The sequence below is a fragment of the Pelophylax lessonae genome, assembly GCF_965119305.1.
Source record: "Pelophylax lessonae genome assembly, chromosome: 12".
Classification (NCBI taxonomy): Eukaryota; Metazoa; Chordata; class Amphibia; order Anura; family Ranidae; genus Pelophylax; species Pelophylax lessonae.
This window is the reverse complement of record NC_138779.1, coordinates 34,989,602-35,010,422: the sequence shown is the minus strand read 5'-3', so window position 1 is coordinate 35,010,422 and position 20,821 is coordinate 34,989,602.

Below are 20,821 nucleotides of genomic sequence, written 5' to 3'. Positions count from 1 at the left end.
GTTCTTTTTTCTTTTGTTCAAAAACAACAGAAATTTATAAAGAAAAAAGTGGCTGGGCCACTCCAGGACCTTAACCTCCTTAGCGGTATTCCCGAGTGTGGCTCGGGGGTGAAATTGCAGAGCCATTAGCGGTAACCCCAAGCCACACTTGGGTATGCTTTGCAAAGGGGATATTCACTATATTCACTAAACTCAGGGAAAAATTCCCTTACAAAGTGAACAACCTATTTGCCTTCAGTAAATCAACCCCACCATGTGATTTCGTTAGCTGCTACCTTTGAAAAAGTATTTTTTTATGGTATTAGTCTTTAAAGTTCAGAGAGTATCAACTTTTTTTTTAGTTTTTAGCGTTGAATAGATTAGGGTCAAACATGTGATTTTTTTTTTCTTTGGGTCTTATTGAGGAGATTTGTCCTCACTTCCTGTCCAGGAGACATAATAGGAAGTGATGGGAATTCTCCTCTTGGACAGTTGTCACCAAGACAGGTGTTACCATTGGAAGATTCCAGCCAACTTTCTGTTCTGGTGACAACTGTAATTACTTTCATCTTCTGTTCAGTGATAGTGGTCACCAGGGCAAATAGAATGGGTAAGACCGCATTCACATTGATCCGACTTGGTCCGTGACTTGTCAGCCTGACAAGTCACGGTCCGTCACGCTCCCATTGTGTAGTACAGGAGCCGTTCTAATAGGAGCGACACAAGTCGCTCCGACTTAGAAAAAGGGTCCTGTACTATTTCGGGGCGACCTGGAGGTGACTTGCATAGACATTTGTTTTATGAAGTCCATGCAAGTCGCGCCGAAGTCGCGCTGCACGCGTCTTCACAGGTCGCCCCCGCAGTCGGAGCGACCTAGTGTGAACCGGCACTAAATCTCACCAGTGGTTTTATATTTACTAATATATATATATATATATATATATATATATATAAATATATCTATATATATATCTATATATATATATATATACACACACATATACACGCTGTATACAGTATATTATGTTATATAAATCATATATAGATAACACCGATCAGCCATAGCATTAAACCACCCACCATAACATGACTACCCACTTAATATTGATTAGGCCCATCTTTGCTGCCAAACCACCCCTGATTCATCAAGGTATGGACTCCACTACACCTCTGAAGGTATGCTGTGGTATCTGGCATCAAGCTGTCAGTGGCAGATCCTTTAAGTCCTGTAAGTTGCAAGGTGGGGCCTCAATGGATCAGACTTCTTTTCCCCATACCTCAGATTTTCCCCATACCTCAGATACTCAATTGGACTGAGATCTGAAGATCTGAAGGATTTAGAGGTCAAGTCAACACCTTGAAGATAACCTTCTTCCATTGCTCTGTGGTCCAGTTCTGATGCTCAGTGCCCATTGTAGATGTTTTTGGCTGTGAACACGGGTCTGCTGGGGCATCCTGCATTCAGGATTCTTTAGGGGTGCCTTGACAAAATGCCTAAAAATTGCCCAAAAATTGTATACCAGTCAGCGGGTGGATGAAGCCTGCTTTTTAGTTACACAAAGTCACAGGTTTTCATTGTGCACCATTATTACTAGGGCTGCGCATCTTCACTTATCTTCACTTATCTCACGATTCGATGCGATTACGATTATTAGGGTCGCGATTCGATACGATTCGATTCCGCGATGCATCACGATGCATCACGATTACTATGGGGACCCTTTTCTAAAGGGGGATCTATGGTGACCCTGCTCTAAAGGCGGATCTATGGGGACCCTTCTCTAAAGGGGGATCTATGGGGACCCTTCTCTAAAGGAGATCTATGGGGAGCCTGGGCCTGTCCTAAAGGGGACCCAGGGGAACTGAGCTCTAAAGGGGGGTCTATGGGGACCCTGCTCTAAAGGGGGATCTATGGAATAAATCCCCTTTAGTGCAGGGTCGCCAAAGATCCCCCTTTAGAGCAGGCCAGCATCCCCAGAGATCCCCCTTTAGTAGAGCAGGTTCCCCCATAGATCCCCCTTTAGTAGAGCAGGTCCCCTCATAGATCCCCCTTTAGAGCAGGCCACATCAGGTTTGAAGAGTTACCTGATGCTAGTTGTAGTACCATAGGCCCTGGTAAGGAGGAATGCTGGGCTCTGTACCAGGGCCTACTGTACTACAACTAGGGGGACTACAGAGCCCAGCATTCCTCCTTACCAGGGCCTACTGTACTACAACTAGGGGCACTACAGAGCCCAGCATTCCTCCTTACCAGGGCCTGTTATACAACAACTAGGGGGACTACAGAGTCTGACCACAGCGAGCCCCCAGATTGACCACAGTGTGCACCCTTTCAATGCCAGAGTGACCAGTGTGCCCCCAGATTGATCACAGCGTGCCCCCAGATTGACCACAGAGTGCCCCCAGAGTGACCACAGCGTGCCCCCAGATTAACCACAGTGTGCACCCTTTCAATGCCAGAGTGACCAGTGTGCCCCCAGATTGATCACAGCGTGCCCCCAGATTGACCACAGTGTGCCCCCAGAGTGACCACAGCGTGCCCCCAGATTGACCACAGTGTGAACCCTTTCAATGCCAGAGTGACCAGTGTGTCCCCAGATTGATCACAGCGTGCCCCCAGATTGACCACAGTGTGCCCCCAGAGTGACCACAGTGTGCACCCTTTCAATGCCAGAGTGACCAGTGTGCCCCCAGAGTGACCACAGCGTGCCCCAGATTGACCACAGTGTGCACCCTTTCAATGCCAGAGTGACCAGTGTGCCCCCAGATTGATCACAGCGTGCCCCCAGATTGACCACAGCGTGCCCCAGATTGACCACAGTGTGCACCCTTTCAATGCCAGATTGACCAGTACACTTACCTGCAGTGGCAGGCGTCTTCTCCTCGGTCCTCCCGCCTCCTCCGAGTCCTCTGCAGCCCCTGCTCTCCTCGGTCCTCCCGCCTCCTTCAAATCCTCGGCCACACACGATCCCCCGCTCTCCTCGGTCCTCCCGCTCCTTTGAGTCCTCGGCCACACATGATCCCCCGCTCTCCTCGGTCCTCCCGCCTTCTCCGAGTCCTCCGCAGAATCACTCCGCTGATGAGGAGGGCAGAGCATAGGCTAGGCAGGCAGTGGACGGTCTGACCGGCGCCCAGCCGGAACTTCATGTGCAGTGCAGCGGTTCATGATGCGACGCGGCGCTTCTTCATGTATACCCCGCCCCCGGAAGTGACGTCATTAGGTAATCGATTATTCAACCACCCCGAATCGATGCAGAATCGCGAAGGGTCGCATCGCGATGCATCGATTCGGTGATTATATTCAGCAGCCCTAATTATTACATTCTAGCCACCAATGATGCCATCGGTTGATGAGGAGGACATTGGGCACCAGCACAGCATCCTTTTTTGCCCCTTCCCTGCCCCTCTCTGCCAGCACTGAGGTCACATTAGCAGAGTGAGGGAGAGAAACTGGGGGAGAAGAGAAACACTGGAATACTAGTCAGTATCAATGCGCAAAGGTGTATTTGCTTTGGAAGAATAAATTATCTCTAATGTTAGGTGTCCTATATGTCTGTGTTTTGTAAAACGATTAGTTTTGTTTTTTACATTTTAGAATGGGGTGCCTCAACATTTTGCAGAATTTTAAAGGGTGCCTTGACTGAAAAAAGGTAGAGAAACACAGATTTAGACAACACAGACCAGCCTTTGCTCCCGATGTGCGTCAGTGAGCCTTAGGTTGGTCTTAGGAAAGATGGACCATCGGCAATAAAAATGTTGCTGTTTTGATCTATCTACTCTGCAAGACCCACCAGGCTCAGTTCACTTGGCTCCACCTATTGACAGGATTGCTTTAATGCACAGCAATATGTTGTACAAATGCAGTGACATCTGACGGTTCTTCTTTACCATTTGATCTAAGTGTGAAGTCTGATGAGTGAGAACAACTGATCCACATTTCACATTATTTGGGTAACCTGAGACTAGATTTATTAGATAAATGTTTATATTGACCTCAAATCATCAGGGGTCCTACCACCTGTGATATGGTGAGTAGAGTAGACTTCCTAAAGTACCGTATATACTCGAGTATAAGCCAACCCAAGTATAAGCCGAGGCCCCTAATTTTACCACAAAAAAATGGGAAAAATAATTGACTTGAGTATACGCCTAGGGTGGGAAATGCAGCAGATACTGGACCCAACTGGACCAAAACGAGACCCCAAACAGGGGCTGCGGGCATGGTGAAGGGGCTGCGGACATGGTACAGGAGATGCAGGGCTGCGGGCATGGAACAGGAGAATGCAGGGCTTTGGGCATGGTACAGGAGAATGCAGGGCTGTGGGCATGGTACAGGAGAACGCAGGGCTTTGGGCATGGTACAGGAGAATGCGGGGCTTTGGGCATGGTACAGGACAATGCGGGGCTGCGGGCATGGTACGAGAGAATGCAGAGCTGTGGGCATGGTACAGAAGAATGCGGGGCTACGGGCATGGTACAGGAGAATGCAGGGCTGCGGGCATGGTACAGGAGAATGCAGGGCTGCGGGCATTGTACAGGAGAATGCAGGGCTTTGGGCATGGTACAGGAGAATGCAGGGCTGTGGGCATGGTACAGGAGAACGCAGGGCTGTGGGCATGGTACAGGAGAATGCAGGGCTGTGGGCATGGTACAGGAGAATGTGGGGCTGCGGGCATGGTACGAGAGAATGCAGAGCTGTGGGCATGGTACAGAAGAATGCGGGGCTACGGACATGGTACAGGAGAATGCAGGGCTGCGGGCATGGTACAGGAGAATGCAGGGCTTTGGGCATGGTACAGGAGAATGCAGGGCTGTGGGCATGGTACAGGAGAACGCAGGGCTTTGGGCATGGTACAGGAGAATGCAGGGCTGCGGGCATGGTACAGGAGAATGCAGGGCTGCGGGCATTGTACAGGAGAATGCAGGGCTTTGGGCATGGTACAGGAGAATGCAGGGCTGTGGGCATGGTACAGGAGAACGCAGGGCTGTGGGCATGGTACAGGAGAATGCAGGGCTGTGGGCATGGTACAGGACAATGTGGGGCTGCGGGCATGGTACGAGAGAATGCAGAGCTGTGGGCATGGTACAGAAGAATGCGGGGCTACGGACATGGTACAGGAGAATGCAGGGCTGCGGGCATGGTACAGGAGAATGCAGGGCTTTGGGCATGGTACAGGAGAATGCAGGGCTGTGGGCATGGTACAGGAGAACGCAGGGCTTTGGGCATGGTACAGGAGAATGCGGGGCTTTGGGCATGGTACAGGACAATGCGGGGCTGCGGGCATGGTACGAGAGAATGCAGAGCTGTGGGCATGGTACAGAAGAATGCGGGGCTACGGGCATGGTACAGGAGAATGCAGGGCTGCGGGCATGGTACAGGAGAATGCAGGGCTGCGGGCATTGTACAGGAGAATGCAGGGCTTTGGGCATGGTACAGGAGAATGCAGGGCTGTGGGCATGGTACAGGAGAACGCAGGGCTGTGGGCATGGTACAGGAGAATGCAGGGCTGTGGGCATGGTACAGGAGAATGCAGGGCTGCGGGCATTGTACAGGAGAATGCAGGGCTTTGGGCATGGTACAGGAGAATGCAGGGCTGTGGGCATGGTACAGGAGAACGCAGGGCTGTGGGCATGGTACAGGAGAATGCAGGGCTGTGGGCATGGTACAGGAGAATGCAGGGCTGTGGGCATGGTACAGGAGAATGCAGGGCTGCGGGCATTGTACAGGAGAATGCAGGGCTTTGGGCATGGTACAGGAGAATGCAGGGCTGTGGGCATGGTACAGGAGAACGCAGGGCTGTGGGCATGGTACAGGAGAATGCAGGGCTGTGGGCATGGTACAGGAGAATGCAGAGCTGTGGGCATAGTACAAGAGAATGCGGAACTGCGGGCATACTACAGGAGATGCAGTACTGCGGGCATGATACAGGTGTACCATACCCACAGCACTGCATTTCCTAGTATGCCTGCAGCCCCACATAATGACAGGCAGTGCAGCTGTGGGAGGAGTCTCACTTACCTGTTCCTGAGGCGCCTTAGATTTAAAAATGGCGCCTTCCGGTGCCAACACATCACTGCACATGCGCCGCCGCTGCTCGGGAAAGCCCGTACACGTTTGTGCTTTCCCAAGCGGCGGCAGCGCATGCGCAGTGTTCATGTCGGGTCGGCCGCAGACATTTTTTTTTTTTAATGACTCGAGTAGAAGCCGAGGGGGACTTTTTCAGCACAAAAAATGCTTATACTCAAGTATATACGGTAGTATACATCTAATGGTGCCAAAAGAAGTTTAAAGAGATCCTGTACCCACGTATGTTGCCCCTGATGATCCAGGGAAGATGCCTATGACCCATTTAAGGCAAGGTTCACACTTAAATCGAATGCTGCTTACAGCAGGGGTGCCGCTATCTTATTACAATGGCATCTGAAAGTGGGTGGGATATATTAGGCTGCAAGTGAACATGTTGTCCCTGAAGTTAATGTGTTGAAAGCAGAAAAAACAGGCAACCGTAAGGATTTGAGCGACTTTGACAAGGGCAAAATTGTAATGGCTGGAAGACTGGGTCAAAGCGACTCCAAAACTGCAGCTCTTGTGGGATGTTCCCTCTCTGCAGTGATCATAACATACCAAAGGTGGTCCAAGGAAGGAAAATCAGTGACAGGGTCACAGGCGGCCATGGCTCATTATAAACAATAGACTCATGCGCTACCAATTATTCTCCAAAATATATAAATCAACTCAGCTGCCGCTATCACTGTAATGTCTTCCCACATCAAACAGAAAAATTAAACATGTACTGCACTGCTGAAAATACACAAACAAACTATTACTAATATTTTATGTGAATGAATAATTTAAATTCATATCACTAGAAAGCACAGTGAACTTTTGATTTACTAAAGCTGGAGAGTATAAAATATGGTGCAGCTGTGCACGGTAGCCAATCGGTTTCTAACTTCAGCTTGTACATTAAAGCGTAACTCCATTTTTGTTGCAGGTGATGCCTGAAATCTGACTTGAATCTTAGGCTGGCCATACATGTTCAACTTTTCTTGTACAATTTTCTGTTAGATCTACCACAAACCACATAATGTGAGGTCAAAGCTAAACAACACATTCACTTGTATCTAATTAGGCAGGCCTTCGTACTACATACTTGAAGGTAAATTTCAAGAAAATTGGACAGAAAATTTTAAGAAAATTGGATCATGTATGGCCAGCCCTAGGCAGACTTCTGGGAAAATTGGTGAGCCAATCAGACAAGCAGGAAATGATGTTTCTGGGGTGTGGTCAGTATACATTCTGTGTACAGAAAACCTCCAGGTAGCCATATTGCATTGCATTTTCAGAAAATTACAACAGCTGCAGATAGAAAAGGAAATGTCATTTTTAAAAACATTAATTTACAATATGACTTGTGTGGCAGTTGTATACGCTATATTGTTTTTTCTTTATATGCTATTTTCCTCCATGAAAGTGGAGTTACCCTTTAAGCACGGTATGGCCATATGATGTGACTTAATCCCCATATTTACTCATTAAGATCAGATGTTTTTAAGTAGTTCTGCAAGATTTGAAAGCAACCTATTTTTTTGTGTATGTGTGCTCTCTTCTCTATGGTTCAATTTGTATATTGGTCTTTATAGCAGCACCAACCTTAAAAATGTATGTTTAGGGTGTGCCCCCCAACCCTTTGAACCCTTTCTTTTATATATATATATACAGGGCCGTCTTTATTCTTGATTGGACCCTGGGCAAAAATTTTCTTGGGCCCTCTTGAATCCACTTATCAACTATTTGGGGGCTCAAGGGGCAGCTGCTTTGGGCCCCACAACAATGACTAGACCCGGGGCAGCTGCCCCTTTTGCCCTGTGTTAAAGACAGCCCTGCATATATATATATATATATATATATATATATATATATATACACACATACACATACACAGTATTTCACAAAAGTGAGTACACCCCTCAAATTTTTGTAAGTATTTTATTATATCTTTTCATGTGACAACACTGAAAATACTCAATTTAACTCAACACACAGCCAAGTCTAAACCGCTGGCAACAAAAGTTAGTACACCCCTAAGTGAAAATGTCCAAATTGGGCCCAATTAGCCATTTTCCATCCCTGTGTCATGGGACTTTTGAGTGTTACAGGGTCTCAGGTGTGAATGGGAAGCAGGTGTGTTAAATTTGGTGTTATCGCTCTCACTCTCTCATACTGGTCACTGGAAGTTCAACATGGCACCTCATGGTAAAGAACTCTCTGAGGATCTGAAAAAAAGAATTGTTGCTCTACATAAAGATGGCCTAGGCTATCAGAAAATCGCCAAGACCCTGAAACTGAGCTGCAGCACGGTGGCCAAGACCATACAGTGGTTTAACAGGACAGGTTCCACTCAGAACAGGCCTCGCCATGGTCGAACAAAGAAGTTAACTGCATGTGCTCTTTGGGAAATAGATGTATAAGTGCTTCAGCATTGCTGCAGAGATTGAAGGGGTGGGGGGTCAGTCTGTCAGTGCGCAGACCATACGCCGCACACTTCATGAAATTGGTCTGCATGGCTGTCGTCCCAGAAGGAAGCCTCTTCTAAAGATGATGCACAAGAAAGCCTGCAAACAGTTTGCTGAAGACAAGCAGACTAAGGACATGGATTACTGGAACCATGTCCTGTGGTCTGATGAGACCAAGATAAACTTATTTGGTTCAGATGGTGTCAAGCATGTGTGGCCGCAACCAGGTGAGGAGTACAAAGACAAGTGTGTCTTGCCTACAGTGAAGCATGGTGGTGGGAGTGTCATGGTCTGGGGCTGCATGAGTGTTGCCGGCACTGGGGAGCTACAGTTCATTGAGGGAACCATGAATGCCAACATGTACTGTGACATACTGAAGCAGAGCATGATCCCCTCCCTTCAGAGAATGGACCGCAGGGCAGTATTCCAACATTATAACGACCCCAAACACACCTCCAAGATGACCGCTGCCTTGCTAAAGAAGCTGAGGGTAAAGGTGATGGACTGGCCAAGCATGTCTCCAGACCTAAACCCTATTGAGCATCTGTGGGGCCTCCTCAAACGGAAGGTGGAGGAGCGCAAGGTCTCTAATATCCACCAGCTCAGTGATGTTGTCATGGAGGAGTGGAAGAGGACTCCAGTGGCAACCTGTGAAGCTCTGGTGAACTCCACGCCCAAGAGGGTTAAGGCAGTGCTGGAAAATAATGGTGGCCACACAAAATATTGACACTTTGGGCCCAATTTGGACATTGTCACTTAGGGGTGTACTCACTTTTGTTGCCAGCGGTTTAGACATTAATGGCTGTGTGTTGAGTTATTTTGAGGGGACAGCAAATTTACACTGTTATACAAGCTGTACACTCACTACTTTACATTGTAGCAAAGTGTCATTTCTTCAGTGTTGTCACATGAAAAGATATAATAAAATATTTACAAAAACGTGAGAGGTGTACTCACTTTTGTGAGATACTGTATATATACAATATCTCACAAAAGTGAGTACAGCCCTCACATTTTCGTAAATAGCATTGATCTATGTAACAAGTTTCCAATATTGTATTGTCTTCTGCAGCATCTTCCCAGCCAACAATGTATCCTGTCCACACTCTCTGACCCTCATTTCCTCTTTTAGGTGTGCAGTTTCTGATAGTCCTCTCAAGCATTACATATATTGGGGTGCAGCCCTTTAGTGATGTCAGAGGCAGCATTTGAGGCACCCTTTAGCTCATAAGTTGACAACCACTGTTCTAATCCATACACACTAGGGACCATGTAGAAGGGAGCTACAAACATTAGTTAGAGAAAAAATGGTGCCAGGATCTGAATACAGGCAGTCTGTATGTGCCGTGAGCACAAAGGCTGCTCTATTGTTCACAACTGAATCTCTCATCATCTTTATCCTCTCTGCTCTAATTTCTTTATAAATCAATAGAGACTACCATTGCTGTCTATAAGATACAGAAAAAAATTACTGCTCCGCCACCTGCCTGCGGACATCGCTCCCCCTCCTCGATCGCCTGAAAATATTTGCTCAGCTGCCTCAAGTGCCTCCACTCTCCAACTCCCTGGAAACATCACAGAGGGAATATCAGTTTGTGAACATCAATAAACATTCCCGTAAAACACTGTGAAAGGCTGCCGCTACAATTTGCAGATGCTAAAAAGATGGAATTTGGAGGGCGATGATCCTCAGCCACGTGCTGTGTACACAGTGCATGAGAATCTCCTGGAGCATCTCTACTTTTCTGACTGTCCTGCTTTACACTTTTTTGCACTGCAGGCACAGCAGACACTCCAGAACACCAAAATCATATTAGAACCGGAACTGCAGTGCCCATGACCGGCAGATCTAACCAGGGAAGGACTGGGCCTGGGGGCAGGAGGGCAATTGCCCCCTGGGCCCCTCTGATGCCCCATAAAAAGGCTGCACTGCTTCTGCCACAGACATGCCTAAAGGATTCCTGGTGAAGAGAAGTAAAAAGTCTCCACCGCTGACCTACTGAGTGCTGGATAAAGACAAGGACAGAGAGCAGGCCTCCCCCTTAGCATGGATGGTGTAAACTGTGTCTGAACAGAGACCAGTTCCATAGACCACTAGAGACTCTCCTCCCCCAGCCAGCCCGGATTGAGCTCCCCCAGCTCCCCCAAACTGTCCGCTTTTGGCCAGGTCAGGAACCCAGATTCAGCCAGTGAGTAGAGACTACCTGGAGTTGAGCTTCAGCTTGGAAAGGGGGTCAGGGGGAGGCTTGGAAGAGAGAGAGAGTAGGAGTGGGGCTGATTTGCTGCACCATGGACTTCTGGTTTTTATTTGCCCCCCGGGCCGAAGGTTGCCAGTCAGCCCCTGGATCTAACACTACCAAAAACCCGGAAGAAGGGGGAGCCCCAAAATCCCCCAAAACTGTGTATTCATACTGGCGCTCCTTACCAACATCCACAATCTTCACTTGCTTAAAGTGGTTGTAAAGCCTCAAGGTTTTTCACCTTAATGCATTTTGTGAAAAACCTTCAGTGCTGCAGCTCCCCCTAGACTTGCCCTTACCTGAGCCTGATCCGATCCAGCGATGTGTACGAGCGCATTGGTTCCAGCCGCTGTCTCTCTCTTCATTGGATAGATTGATAGCAACAGGACCCATTGGCTCCCACTGCTGTCAATCAATTCCTGTGACAGGGGAGCTGGAGGCGAGCAGAGTTGTATAAAGTACTCAAAACCCATACTTGAGTAAAAGTACAAGTGCTCGATCAAAAAGTGACTTTAGTAGAAGTACTAAAGTATTCAACATTTTTTGTACTTAAGTATTGCAAGTAGTTTTTTTAAAAATGTTGCTACTCAAGTACTGAAAGTAAAAGTACCAGTAGTTTTGAAAAAAAAATTGCTACTCAAGTACTGAAAGTAAAAGTACAAGTACTGTGTTATGTAGTTATTAAAGAAAGAAGTCAAAAGTTTGAACATCATATTGTTTTTTATTATTTCAAATGCAGCTTTTATTTATACATACAGTAGCATTTATTTTCGTATGCGCTGATAATACACATGTTTTGAGCTTCATGAAACCTGCCATCTACTGTTCTGGCAGTGGTAATTTTTATAATAGTAACGAGTAACTATGCAGCACAAAAAAAATAAATATTGGAGTAGAAGTATTGAAATCATTGAAAAAATGTAGTGAAGTAAAAGTGGAAGTAGGAGAAAAAAATTATACTCCAGGAAAGTACAGATACCGCCTTTCGGTACTTAAGAACAGTAGTGAAGTAATTCTACTAATGGCGCTTTTCCACTGCATGGAACCGTACAGTTCGGCTCGCTTTTGTGCTTTTCCACTGCTGGTACCGCATGGTATGGTGTAGGAACGGTTCGGTAAGGTACAGCGGCGCTTTTCCACTGCATGGAACCGAACGGTACGGCTCTCAAAAACAGTACCACCTTGATTGTGGTTCCAAGAGGTACCATACCGGTACCATATCCCACAATCCTTTGCATGCAGTCACTACTAGCCACTGATTGGTCAGAGAATCCCACCCACCCCGTTGTTATCCCACCCACTTAACTTTAGTACTACTTTAGTGGAAAAGCAAACCATACCGTACTGTACCGAACCGTTCCAACACCGTACCATGCGGTACCAGCAATGGAAAAGCAAACCGGGCCAAGCAGGGCCGAGTAGAGCCGAGCCGGTACTTGCAGTGGAAAAGTGGCATTAGTTACTATACATCTCTGGAGGCGAGACAATGATGGAATGGTGATAGGAGCCAGGTAAGTGTTTAGGATTAAGGGGGGGGGGGAGGGACAGGTAGTGGGGTGTTCTTTACATTAATGCAAGGACTGTATTCAAGTTAAGAAAAAGTTTTGATGGGATATCTAGGTTTATGATTAGGGTTGAGCGAACACCTAGATGTCCGTGTTCGACGGGTTCGGCCGAACTTTAAAAAAAAGTCCGGGTCCGTGTCCCGGACTTTTACCGAACTTTTCCCGGACACCGAACCCCATTGAAGTCAATGGGGACCCGAACTTTAAGGCACTAAAATGGCTCTAAAACACCAAAGGAAAGGGCTAGAGTGCTGCAAATGGCAGCAAAACGTAATTAAGAGCATGGCAAGTGCTCTGCAAACAAATGTGGATAGGGAAATAACTTAAAACAACAAAAAAAAAACAGAAAAATAAAACAATGTTCTTCTTCATCTCTGAAGGACGAGGCCCATATGGAGTAGGAGGGAGGTTGAGGTGGTGGTGGATGTGGCGGTGACATAGGCGTGCGCACAGGGTGTGCTGGGTGTGCCTGGGCACACCCTAATCACCTAGGGCACATAGCATTGCCAGTGAGGAGATGGGAAAGATCTCCCTGGGACCTGCTCTGCTCTATTTCTCCTTGCCTACAGGTACATGGCCCCGATACATTACTCTCCCTGCTGGCAAACACATGCATGTGTATTTCAACTTTGGGGTGCACACCTTAATGCAATAGGCTGCGCACACCTATGGGCGGTGTAGGTGGAAGCGGCGGTGGAGGAGGACCAGGGCCGGATTAACAGCATCATGGGCTTGGTGCTGAGGATTTTGAAGGGCCTTAAGGGCCGTGCCTTGCCATGCACCCAGAGGAGGAAGGGTGCAGCCATGCATGCCTAATTCAACATGGGATGCTGTCTCTGAAGCCCATAAACACATCCATGCATCGCCAACTGTCCCTCCTTGTCCGGCCTTCACGCTGTGTGGGGAGGTTCTGAGGGTGCTGCCTGGGGAAGCGAGCATAGAAGCCAGACTTCTGTGTTTACAAGTGACAGAAGAGCGGTAACAGTGAATATGGCCAACCCGGGGCCTATATAAAAGGTAGGGGCCTGGAGCTGCAGCTCCAATAGCCCCTACATTAATCTGGCCCTGAGGAGGAGGACGAGGTAGCCAACACTGCTTCTTTTCAAAAATTTTAAATGAGGGTACACCCCAAAAGAGTGAGAAAGAGCAAAAATGGAACAATGGGTGGGTAAGGTCGGTATCCATTGCTATTCTGCATAAGGTACGGAAAAGTCCCGTGGGATCCATGCCTGGTTCATTTTAATGAACGTGAGCTTGTCCACATTGTCTCTGGACAGGCGGCTGCGCTTGTCTGTTATAACGCCCCCAGCCGTGCTAAATACCCGTTCAGATAATACACTGGCTGCAGGGCACGCCAGCACCTCCAAGGCGTAAAGGGCAAGCTCAAGCCATGTGCCCAATTTGGAGACCCAGAAGTTGAAGGGGGCAGACCCGTCATTCACTACATGTAGGCGTGTGCACACATACTGCTCCACCATGTTGGTAAAATGCTGCCTCCTGCTAAGACGTTCCATCTGAGCTGCTGGTGCTGCTGTTTGTTGTGGCGTGCTGACAAAGCTTTTCCACATTTCGGCCATGCTAACCCTGCCTTCTGAGGTGCTGGCGGTGCCCTGGTTGCGTTGGCGACCTCCTCCTCCTCCTCCTCTGCCTTGTGCTTCCACTGTGGCCCCGCTGTCAGATGGGAATGCCAGCAGCATGGCGTCTACCAGCGTGCGCTTGTACTCGCGCATCTTGCGATCGCGCTCCAGTGAGTGAATTAAGGACGGTACGTTGTCCTTGTAACGGGGATCCAGCAGCGTGGCCACCCAGTAATCAGCACAAGTTAGAATGTGGGCAACTCGGCGGTCGTTGTGGAGACACTGCAGCATGTAATCGCTCATGTGTGCCAGGCTGCCCAGAGGCAACGAAAGGCTGTCCTCTGTGGGAGGTGTATCGTCCGTGTCCTCTGTATCCCCCCAGCCACGCACCAGTGATGGCCATGAGCTGGCCTGGGTGCCACCCTGCTGTGAACATGGTTCCATCTCCTCCTCCAGCTCCTCCTCCTCCTCATCCTCCTCATCCTCCAGAACTGTGCCCCTGCTGGACAATTGCGTCCCTGGCGTTTGCGTGTGCAGGAACCCACCCTCGGAGCCCCTTGCGAATGACTGCCCTGAAAGCCTTGGAAATGTTACCTCTTCATCCTCCTCCTCCTCCTCATCCTGTGCCACATCCTCTTCCATCATCGCCCGAATTGTTTTTTCAAGGAGGCATAGAAGTGGGATAGTTAAGCTGAGAACGGCGTCATTGCCACTGGCCATGTTGGTGGAGTACTCAAAACAGCGCAACAAGGCACACAGGTCTCGCATGGAGGCCCAGTTAAATTAAATAGCGGAATAGAAAATATGATCCAAAAAAAGTGTATGTATATCACACGTACACAACCACACTGGGCCCCAATTACTATTGTTTGTACCCCTAAAAGGCTAGATGAGGAGTAGGGGGGGTATGGAACAGGCAGCACCCTCAAACCTTCAGAAGTATGAGATGAACCCCAACAACTTGGAAAGGTGGATCTCTCTCACACGTACCGACACAGACTATCCCCCAATTTAACTGATCCCCAAAGGTTTTTGATTAAATAGCGGAATAGAAAATATGATCCCAAAAAAGTGTATGTATATCACACGTACACAACCACACTGGGCCCCAATTACTATTGTTTGTACCCCTAAAAGGCTAGATGAGGAGTAGGGGGAGTATGGAACAGGCAGCACCCTCAAACCTTCAGAAGTATGAGATTGTGTTCACTGTACCCCACAAAGATTGAGTTCACTGCACCCCACAATGATTGTGTTCACTGCACCCCACAAAGATTGTGTTCACTGCACCTCACAAAGATTGTGTTCACTGTACCCCCCAAAGATTGTGTTCACTGCACCCCACAAAGATTCTGTTCACTGTACCCCACAAAGATTGTGTTCACTGCACCCCAAAAAGATTGTGTTCACTGCACCCCAAAAAGGATGTTGTTCACTGCACCCCAAAAAGGATGTTGTTCACTCCACCCCAAAAAGATTGTGTTCACTGCACCCCACAAAGATTGTGTTCACTGCACCCCAAAAAGATTGTGTTCACTGCACCCCAAAAATGATTTTGTTCACTGCACCCCAAAAAGGATTTTGTTCACTGCACCCCAAAAAGGATGTTGTTCACTCCACCCCAAAAAGATTGTGTTCACTGCACCCCACAAAGGATTTTGTTCACTGCACCCCAAAAAGATTGTGTTCACTGCACCCCAAAAAGGATGTTGTTCACTGCACCCCAAAAAGGATTTTGTTCACTGCACCCCAAAAAGATTGTGTTCACTGCACCCCACAAAGGATTTTGTTCACTGCACCCCACAAAGATTGTGTTCACTGCACACCAAAAAGGATTGTGTTCACTGCACCCCAAAAAGATTTTGTTCACTGCACCCCAAAAAGATTGTGTTCACTGCAGCCCAAAAAGATTGTGTTCACTGCAGCCCAAAAAGATTGTGTTCACTGCAGCCCAAAAAGATTGTGTTCACTGCAGCCCAAAAAGATTGTGTTCACTGCAGCTCACACACAGAAAAATGGATGTGGATCACTGACACCTGCCTATCTCCAATCCCACACCACACAGCAATATCGATTGTAGTTTGTAGAACACAGTTTCCCTAAAATTCAGCAGACTCTGTCCCTAACAGGATTGAGAAGAGATCGTAGATCAGGATTGAGTGCAGACCCCACCCCCCACACAGCAATATCGATTGTAGTTTGTAGAAGACACTGACCCTATATAATTCAGCAGACTCTATCCCTAAAATGCCTACAACTCGCCCTGCCTAAACACTCCGACCTGTCCCTCAATTCTATCCGGACACAAATGGTTTTTTCCTGCCTATCTTTCCCTAATCAGCAGCCAGCACGTTGATGTGTGCTCTGTCCCTGAATCTAAGCAGCATAATGACGCCGCTGCGGCTGCCTCGAACTTATAAAGACTTGGTCACATGCTTCAGACGGCCAATCACAGCTACTGAGACATTTGCAGGCATGGCTGGGATGGCTTAAGGCACACCAGTTAAACGATTGTTGATTGGCTGTTGAAAGCCCGCCATGAAAAGAGCGCCAAAGCATGCAAAACCCGGAAATAAAACGACCGAACACGGATTTTTACCCGAACATACAGTAAAGTGTCCGTGTCCGTGTTCGGGTACAAAAAATCCAATTATTCGGTACGAACACGAATAATACAGTCCGTGTTCGCTCAACACTATTTATGATCTCTTTTATAACACATCTTTCCAATATATCTTTGAGCAATCCCACCATATGTGGGCCATATTTCCTAGAGAGTCACAGCCTCTCCAACAGTTTGGGGCTTTTCCTGGTTGATACTTATGGATTTTATTTGGAGTTATATAACATCGAAACCAGGCATTTATAATTTAATTCTATGGTATTTGTATGAACCGCAGAGCTGTGTACCATTTTCAAAATGTTTCTTATTTGTTGCGCATTCACACGTGCTCCCAATTCCTCATCCCATTTTTTGATGAATGGCAATCTTTCCATCCCAACTAGCGTCAACAATTTTTTATAAATTCGGCATATACCATTGTAACGGAACAATGCTTTTAGATATACATAGTTGTTCTATTGGTAATATGGAATTGGAATTGGTGGATCTGCTTATTTCACGGAACAAAGAACTCAAAATAACAATATAAAAACATTATGATTCCATATCAGCTAAAAGTAAAATCCCACAACAATGGCTGGAGCAAGAGTCACCCTCGGTAAGAGAATGGATGAGTAGCGGGGAATATAGATACAGTATATAACTGGAACAACTGCGCTGTAGTGAAAGGGAGGAAACCGAAAAACTCAGGGAAGTATGGAAATGCTGGATTGAGTTTAGAAAAAACAAAGAAATATGCAGAAAAGAGGGAACCCTGAGGGCATGAAATCAAAGGTATAAGTTAGTAAACTAGGGAGAAAGGGAAAACAATAAAAGGAATAAAGAGGCGAGAGGGGGGATATGATTTATGTATGATTTTATGATTTTTTTTGTATTCTTTCGGAACGTTTTGTAAGTGTTTTAATGAAAATTAATAAACAATAGTAATTAAAAAAAAAAAAAGTTTTGATTTTTGGAACCACTTTAATGAAAAATAATCGACATTTAGCTATATTATTATATATCAACATATTATACAGGGTGTCCCAAAAGTCACCATATATTTGGAAAAGGAGAAATTGTAGCTAAATATATACTAAAATGTGTGATCGCGCTGCCTACTATTGATTTAATATTGATTTATTGCGGATGTGGGAACATATTTGGTGTTTGCAGCAGCTGCACCCTGTAATTTCCTAATTTCTATCAATAGGTGGCGGTGCGCTACTACCACATTTATATACTTTGTAGCTAAATGTACCTTTTTTTTTACAAAATTTTAATTACAAAATTTTACAAAATGTTTACTAAATATTTTCTACATGTTGGTCACTTCTTTCTACACATATACAAAGTCTTCTCCACCACTCATGGTGAAAACGTTATAAGATATCTTTTTATGCAAGTATATAAATATAAAAATGTTAGAAATATAAAAAATATAACATTTACAATGAGTTTGTTCATTTTAACTATATATGGAGATTTTTTGGAGACCCTCTATAATTCACCATATATATACACACAACAAAATAAAAAAAGATTATGTGTACAGGTAGAAGGACCAGAAACTCTGGCGACCACCCAAGTGGCAGGTTAGGTGTGGTGAGTTTCCGGTCCTTAGTGTACACATAAACTTTTCCAATTTTGATGTGTATATATGAATCACCTAACTTGTGGACCTATAATCATATGGCTGAATGTAGATGTTTTTACAGTTTTACAGTACCTGAAAAAGTGAGCTCTTCAAAACACACGAAACGTGTTGTATTGACGTTGGACCACCCCGATCGCATAACCATGCCGGACTTTGGAAAGTTCCCTGTTTACAAATGATAAGGATATCAGCAATATGTTAAAGAAAGGGGTGGACAACAACTACTTGGAAAAAAGTATTTTTAATGTATTGTAAATGTGTTATGAATGGGCTATTTGTGGCCAGAATGTTATGCACTTTAATGATCTAAGGATCATTGTTTTAGAGGGATAAAAAATAAAAATATATTGAGTTTTAAACAGGATCTTTAAATGAAGGATGGACAGATTGTCATGAATATGCAATAATGTCTGGTAGCTTACCTGTTCCTCATGTCTGCATTAAGGGCCAGACTCTTCCTTCTGTCTCCTTTTTATCACCTCTACTTCCTGTTCCTGCCCCGCCCAGGTCATCACAGGAAGTCTATATTAACCAGCTCACTGCAGGTATGCTTTGCGGTTCAACAGTGTTAGTTCCTGTTTGCCGTGTGCTTGAACTACTCGTCTGTGTACCGACTTTAGCTTGTCTCTGACTATTCCTGTTACCCTGACCTTTGGCCTGTCCCTTGACTACCCTTGTCTGCCTGTTACCCTTACCTCGGCTTACCCATCACCATTCTGTGTGTCCTGAGCGTCTGCTTCCCTTCTCTCCCTACGGAGCGTGACCTGGGGGACCCCAGGGGCCGCGACCTGGGCCCAGCTGCAGCGAAGTCCATCCTCACCACTAGAGGCTCTGGTGAACACCTGCTGGGTCTTAGACTCCGCGCCCTGGGGAATCTTGGACTCACATTTCGGTCCATCCGCAGCAGTCTGCTATTGGGTTCACTACCTTGCGCTGCGCCCCTGCCTCCAACAGGGGGCAGTTGTCACCTGGCCACAGGTGACCTGGCACAGAAGATTGATAGATCCATGTTTCATTCATAGAAGCTGTAGTAACGACTCCCATGATCCTATGGAGCAGATGGGCGGAAAGGGCGGGCATAGTTGGGCATTCTTGAAGATTGCCTGTGGCAGTCTCTCGGTTCTATTAACTCCAGAAGGGGTGTTGGGCAATGGAGGAAGATTTCTACTGATCTAGAGGACAGAAGCCCAAGGGACACATTACACTGATGGTAGTTAACATCCCTTGTGCTTATTTTGTCTTTTTTTTGTTGGTAAATGTAGGTTTTAAGAAAACTTCCCAACTCCTGTGATATCGCTAGTCACATGGGGATTCAGGATTTTAACATTGACTCACGAGAATGTCTACCCCATAGATCTTTAGATGGGATCCTATTATAGGCACTGTGTACATCTTGATCTTCACAGGCACAGTCACGTCATCAGAAAAGGAAACATAAAAAGCTCAAAAACCAAAAGACTTTTGCTGATAGGGATTAGAACAAGAAATTATCTGTACATTATGCTTTTGAATCAAGAAATTTAGCAAAGCTGACTTACTTCTATTTTAAGTGGGACACCATAACTTAGAGGGGTCACCAACCACTTTTAGACACAAATGAATAACATCAAGGACCTGAAAATTTGCTGCCATGACTGTCATAAACTAAAATTTTGTAAGAAGACAATCATGGCAGGAGGATGCAAAGGTCTTCAGACACTGGCCAGACTGAAAATGTCACTGCCCTGTCAGGAAGGAGGCTCAAAAGACCCCTCTTCCCTGAGACCACATTGGCCAATCATGTAAAAACAACCTCTTTTATATTCCCTAAACCAGCCATTCTTAACATTTTTGCCCCTGAGGATCCCTTGAAATATTTTCAGGTCTTGGAGACCCTATCCATTGACAGTTAGTGGGAAAAATGTCTAATGCATTGGTTGGCATTTGTCAGAATGCCATGCTTACAATTAGCTAAAAGGATCATTGCTGTCATGCCACTGACTCTGCCGGGTGATGTTGGCCCCCAGGAACTACTGTATGACCATCAAAAAAAGAAATCAGTCAACCAAAGTTCAAGGAACCCCTTATAATCTCTGGAGGAACCCTAGGGCTGCACAAAACCCTGGTTAAAAGTGGCTGCCCTCAACCCTTCAACTGCCTGGCATCCATATTACCATTTCGTGTGGCCCTTTCACCTTTATCTTGACCTAATTTTGCTCTGGACACTTCTGGAAGTGAGGGGAAATCTGCCCAATCAAGTCACAGAGAGAAAAAAAAAACTAAAACTTGACTCTTCCCCACTTTTTGCAAAATTGCAAGAAAAAATGGTTAGTTTATAAGCCTCTGACAAATTTGATATCTCTGTAGAGGTTTTTTCCCCAGCATACTTTGTAAGACATAAAATAAAAAATATGAACCATTCCCTACTAAGCCCATTCCTTCTCTCGGAGGAGGTTATATGGGTTCCAATTTCCATATTCAATCTGAGTTTGAGGGCATCTAAAATACTTCTGTATGCTGTAGCAAAATACAGAAAGCAGCTGCTGGATGCCTGGAAAACATCAAAAAATGCTAAATAAAACTGGAATATGTATTATCCGTTAGTGTCACTGTAAGTCTGTAAGACACGGGGCAAATATCTGTCCTCCACAATCAATTAGTTGATCATTAAAATGACAATTTATGTGGCAAAATTCATCTGACTG